This window comes from Cyrtonyx montezumae, unplaced genomic scaffold, assembly GCF_038088225.1.
Source record: "Cyrtonyx montezumae isolate F1298 unplaced genomic scaffold, pur_monq_1.0 scaffold_31, whole genome shotgun sequence".
NCBI lineage: Eukaryota > Metazoa > Chordata > Aves > Galliformes > Odontophoridae > Cyrtonyx > Cyrtonyx montezumae.
Window position 1 is genome coordinate 4409091 of NW_027072036.1, and position 6453 is coordinate 4415543.

Here is a 6453-nt window from a genome sequence, read left to right on the forward strand (position 1 = left end):
TTCTCTTTTTAACGTTTCAAAGGGCGGAAAAAACCGAAGCGACGGCAGCAGAGGAAGGATTGGTGCGCAGCACTGCACCCCGCGGCCCCGCACACGGAGCTCTGCGTTGACACCGACAGCCGAGAGGACCGGCCCAGGTTTTAGGAACGGTACACGGCCTGAAAGCAAAGGGAGGGACACCCCCGGGGTGTGGGGGGAGGGGGGAGAAGCAGCTCGAGAAGTAGAAAAGTAATAAAACAGTGCATGTGCATTAAAAAAAAAAAAGAAAAAGATTTATTTAACTTTTTTTTTTTTCCTTTCGGATGAATACAGTTGGTTTACAACACACCCAACCTGATGGTGTCTGAAGCCAGCAGAGATCTGAGCACTGTGCAGGGATGGGGGGGGGGGGGGTGAAGGCTGACGTGGGACTGTGCTGGAAAGAAAGCGACTCCTGCAACAGGTAGAAAAATTTGGCAAGAACCATCTGTCCAAAGGGGGAAAAGGGGCAGAGGACAGCGCTGCTGCTCAGCACGTGCACATCCAACACCGACGCGTGGCTCCCTGCCCCCGCGGTACGAATAGGCACACATGGTCGAGATGGGTAAGTAAAAAGAAAGGCTTCTCCCCCCCCCCCCCAGCGCTCGTTCACGCCCGCCTGCGATCGCTTTGTGTGCTGCCTCGGGTCACAGCAATGCTTTCTTCTTGAAATCGGCCCCTTCTGCTCCGAGAGCCCTCGATGCCAACGTGCTGCTCTGTGGGCAGATGCCTCCGTGCTTTCTAACAGAGGAGTGCCATTCATTCCTCCACCAATTCCAGCCACCCGCTCTCAACGAGGGAGGGGACAAAGCACTCAGCATCACTGAGCACCCCCTCCCCATCAGCTCTACTGGATAACCCTACGGGTATCTCAGTGCTGCACTGAAGGCTTGAAAAGCTCCTCTGTAACACTCATCCACACTCCTGGAGCCTGAGCCAGCACAGGACACAGGCACGCAGCATCCAGCAGCCTGCTGTGAAAGGAGAGCCTCATTTCTCCCCTTACTGCTTTGCTGAACCCTTCCATCCCACATCACTGCCCTCAGCTGCTGGCAAGCTGCTCCTCAAAGGGTTATCTTCAGTGATGAGCAGTCCTCAGTGCCACCATCCCACTCCCCACCCTCTACCAACAACATTCCTCGTGTGCTTACAGCAGCAGCTGGGGGAAAGCTGCAGGAGCACAGCGGGGATGGTACGGGGCAGGCAGCACTCAGATAAAGGCAGAACCAATGGTTCTCAACAGAGCAACGCATCAAAGTTCATTTTTATTAAGAAAAAAAATAATGCAAGTCTACCAGGAAGTATGTTTATTTGATGACATCGCCCTCCTGAAACCACTCACCCTAACAGCTTCCCTCTCTGGGTTGTTATAATCACAAATAATTCAGGGCTCCCTTTAAGTAACTCAACACAAAACCAACTCCGCTCCAAGCGAGGACTTCAAACCCTAAAAGCAGTTCGAGAACATTAACCACGCCACCAATGCAGACACCAGCCCTTCCAGCTGCTGGCTGGGATCAGAAAAAAGGCACAAGCTTGCTCTCACCGAGATCAGGTCTGACCCAAAGCATCCCAGGACACCTCAGCTAAGATGGGAGCTCCCTCAGAGCTGGTCCATCCCAGCCCCACAAAGGCTGCAGCCCTGTGTTGGTGTCTGTGCTGAGCCACGTGAGGACGCCTGGGGACTCAGGGAATGCAGATGATGGCACTGAACAGCACAGCTGCCACAGGCACTGCTGCCCTGCACGGCCGTGGAGGTGAACAGGCACTCTTACCTAAAAAATACAGGGAAAAAGCTCTCCCCTCGTCTCTTAGCTTTTGAAGCAGTCATTGCGGGGGTCGAGTAAACTGTGGGTACAAAGGGATGGGTTCAGGCAGCTCCAGCATCAGTCTGTCATACAGCCAGGAAGGTGAGCTCCTCCTCCCTGCATTTCCAGCTCTCAGCCATTGGTTTGGTGGCACAGTCACCACCTCCGTTCCTGCTCCTCTCCGTAAAACATACAGCTGAGTCACTTTGGCTCTGGATTAATCCCAGCACGGCACAATTTACTACGAGCAGCACTGATCATGGAAAACCTCAAACCTCGCCAGGAACAACGATGTCATTACCCACTTCTTAAACAAATCTGCCTCCCAGGTATCTACACCTTCAGCAACTGGCCTGTACTACAGCTGGGTACCTTAACACAGTGCACAGCCTGCAACAAACAGCACAAACACGCAGACATTTCTCCTGTGGTTCGCCCCCATGTGCTGCAGCCCACCTCAGCAGGGATCTGCACCCAGCAGGAACTGCTGCTGGTGGATACAGCTCTGTGCACTCCGTTTCTTTTGATCATGTTTGTAACGTACAGAGAGGAGAGAGGAATGTGAAGTCTCAACAGCTTTCAGCATTGGCTAAATTCAAGCAGAAAATAACCTGGCTGACAGAAAGGGGAAGGGATGGAGAGCACTGGAACGAGATTTTTGGCCCTTTTTAGTCTAAAACATACAAGTGGCTGCTACAGAAAGCAGGCTCAGAACCCAGGCTGACAAAATGCTTTCTGAATCCCAGTCTGGAAATGGTGAGAAATCAGGAAGGGATGATTTGCAATCACTGCAAGCTTAAAATAGCACAAAAGTAGCACTGAACTAAAGCGAGGAGGAATGCTGATGCCTTCCTCTGGATTCAGCCAGAAGGAAGCTGTGCTGGAGAAGCCAGGCAGCAGGGCAGCACCCACAGAGTGCAGTTCTGCCACGGATCCGAGGGTGCCCTGAAGCACAGTGGTGTCACAGCCCCACGAGGGCACTGCCTCAGCACCAGAACTGCACAGCCCAACGCTCCGTGCCCCGTGTTGTGCTCAGCAGAAGCTCTGCTGGCTCCTAGGGATGGCCTGGACAAAGGGGTACACCTGCAGCAGTGCTGCTCACAGTTAAAGCAGAGTTTGATGCTTCAGCTCCTGATATTGAAAACTGCCCTGACATCTGCAGCACCCAACGCTGCATCAGCACTGATGGAAGGAACACAAAGCTATTTTTCAGTGTTCCAACTTCCAAACCAGAGCACCCATTATGTTAGCCTGCCTCGAGTAGTTCTGTTCCCACTCTTCTCAAATGCGTCTTAAGAGTTCAGCTGACTTCAGAGAAGGAAAACAAAACAAAACAAAAAAAAACATTGAGAAATGGTTCCCACCTAAAAATAAGCATCAAAAGCAACACGGGACACAAATACACAGAAACAACACAGAAAAGGCTGCGGTTCCCCATCAGAGAGGAGCCAGGTAACTGCTAAGACTGCTCTGAAAATGAAAGCGCTGTGTTTTCTGCAGGCGTGTGCAAGCACATCACAGTGCCATCGAAGCAGAACGTTGCTATTATTACCTAAGGCAGCATTGCAAGGTTACTGAGGTGCAGTGGTTAACACTGTCCAACAGGAGGAATGCTCAGCACGGACCCACAGCACCACGGCTCCCCCAGCCAGGAAGGACGAGTCCCAAGCACACACACAGACCGCACCTTCAGAAACACGACCCACAGGACGCCTGCTTGCAGCACTGACCATCCCCTGCACCCCCACACAGCCCTCAGCTCATCTGCTTTGTCCTTAGGAGCTCCTTATACCTAAGAGACAACACCTTCCAGCCACCACCATCCCAAGCTGCTGCTTTCCACACCTGCACACCCCCTCAATGTGAAGGGGCAAACCGCACAGAAAAGGGTCAGTGCTGCTCCTCCCCAGCGCCCTTCCCTCCCAAGGAAACCTGGTCATGCTTGGTCCCAACTCAGAGAGCTGATGCCTGAAAGGCACCTCAAGGTGCCATCAAACACTTGGCATTTTCAGCTATTTACCTTAAATAGTTCAGCCACGTACAACTGGAAAATAAAATCTACAGCACCGTCTTCTAAAAAGGCACTTTCTGAGGACTGTCTTGCTTAAAAACGAAATAAATATCTGCTCCAAATTTTAAACAGAACCACTTTGTTGTTCGAGGACCCTGCGGTAAGTACCCGTGTTAGGTGAGGGGGACCTCTGATAGAGCTGGGAAAGGCCAGGGCATGGGGCACCCACAGCTTCCTCCGCCTGCTGAGGGGCAAAAGCCTTCGTTGTAGTGTTACAGAGATGGGGATTTGTGACTCTGCCCCACGGGACCCCGAGTGCATCACTTTGTAACTCAGCTACTGAAGAACACAGAGCCTTTCCCTGGCAGAAAGCAGCGACGAGCTCCAGCTCTGACCACTGCAGCTCCAGGGTCACAAAACGTCACTGTGCTCATCACAAACACGTGCCAAAACAAAACTGCTGTCCTAACACTCGATATCGACGTGAAGTACCATCTTTGGGTAGGAAAAACAAGACCAGGACCCTTCCCTTTCACATCCCTATGCGTTTTGCCACCAGATCCAATCAGCCCACAAACAGCAGCTGCACAGCTCCACAGCACAGAAGGGACAGGGACGGCTGCTCTGGGAATGGGATGGATAACTGCAAGGTGCAGCAGCTGAGCTGTTTGTTCCTGGATTGGAAAAGTGCTCTGAGGAAGGCTCTGAACCCTCAGCTCACAAAACTGGGAGAGTAACAGGACAAGACACGAAGGGGATGCTGAAAAAGGCCTCAAGCTGTTTGAGGGGTGGGCTGAGCTTGGAGTTTTTGCCAGAGTGAACTTCCAGACTAGGAGAAAGCCGGGATTTGTAGCTGGGATTTGTACAGAAGATAAGCATCTGGTGTCTTACGCTGAGCATTTCAAAGGACAAAAAGCCATCACACGAAGTGAACCTGGTTTAGGACCAACAGCATCTCGAAAGAACTCGACTGACAGCTCTCAGAAACCCATCTGACTCCAGAAAAACCACTCCTAACGGCCAAACTCCCCAAAGGATGAACCCTACAGAAAGAACCTTGGACACGTTCAACCAAATCACACTGAACAGTAACACGGCAATCCTGAGTAAAACGGCCACAGCTCAGTGCCCCCAGGAGAAGCCCCTCGCGTGGGCTCAGTCACTCTGTCTGCAGATGCTGCACTGTTAACACCCCCCAGCACTGCTCTGCTCCCCCCCCGGCCCTGCTATGGCACAGTACCAGCACTGCAGCTCCCACCAGGAAGTGGCACTTAAGTACAACGAGGTCTTGGTGAGCTGGTACGGTGTCTGCAGGGTGGGAGCCACGCACGTGGACGGGCAGGGCACGAGGCCAGCACGTCTGCAACGGGAGGAGAAGCGTGGGCCCTCTGCCCACAGACAGCTCCTGGAGAGAGAGAGGGGGGGGGGGGAGACACCCAGAGCTCCCCTCGACATTCCCCCCCCACCCCCCCACAGCACATAAAATTTGAGCTCTTTTTTTTTTTTTTTCTGTCTTTTTTAAAAGGAGAGCAGGTACAAAAATAAAAGAAATCCATATACTCTGAAAATATACCGGAAACTGCCACCACAGATGAGGTACCATTTATCCCGACCCCCCACCCCCAAACTGCAAACATCAAAATATATATGTTTTTAAACAAAGGAAGAATATCTGGCTATTTAATCTCAGTTAAAATGACAGCACCCTTTGTTACACTTGATATTTCACACCATTAATTCTCTTTTGAAAAAAAAAAAGAACAAGATATCTAACTAACCTTGATTCCTTGCTTATCTCCTCATTCCTTAGTGCAGTAATTGTCCATCTCCATTTAAATAAATATAGCAGCTACAGCATCATAAATGTGTGGCCCTCACAACGCCAGTAAGTCGATATCGTAATACAAAGAAGTATCGGCACTTTACGTAGATATTTGCAAAACCAAGAAGAGAGAATCAAACTCCCACGTACTCTTCACATGAAAACCAGGTAAACCAGTAGTCGAGCTAGCATCTAAGTCACCTTCCCAATGAAGTTGCTTTGATTTTTCTGGTGCAAGTTGGAAGCCAAAAGCCTCTCGGGTCACAGTCACTGAGCGTGGGCAGGATGAGAAGGGCACAGTGTCTCTGAAAGGAGCATTAAAAGACTTTTTTTTAAAAGGAATTTTCATCTTAACGCCAGAAATCCACGAGAAGTCTCTGTGAAACAGTTCCTTTAAACACCAGCTTTCAGTAAAAAGCCTAACCCGAGCTTCGTACAACAGAACTGCTAGCTAGAGTGCTTCTGAGGGAGAGCTGCCAGGCCACCGACCAAGAACAACATTTCAGAGATTGATCAGAGCCCGCTTTGCTCTGATGACCGCACACCACCTCCCTGCAGCTCTGCCTCGAGGTGCTGTGGGCACCTGCAGGATGCAGATGGGGCTGAGCCTCCCTGGAGCTGCAGCCCAACGCGGGGTGGGGGCTCAGGGCTCACCCGAACCCCACTGCCCTGTGGTGCAGCAGCCCCCTCCACCCCGAGCCACGGGGGCTGCCCACCCTCAGGACTATTTCCAGTGCAATGGTTATGGTGCCAGGTTAGTCTTTACATTATCCTCCTCGGTACTGGGAGACAAA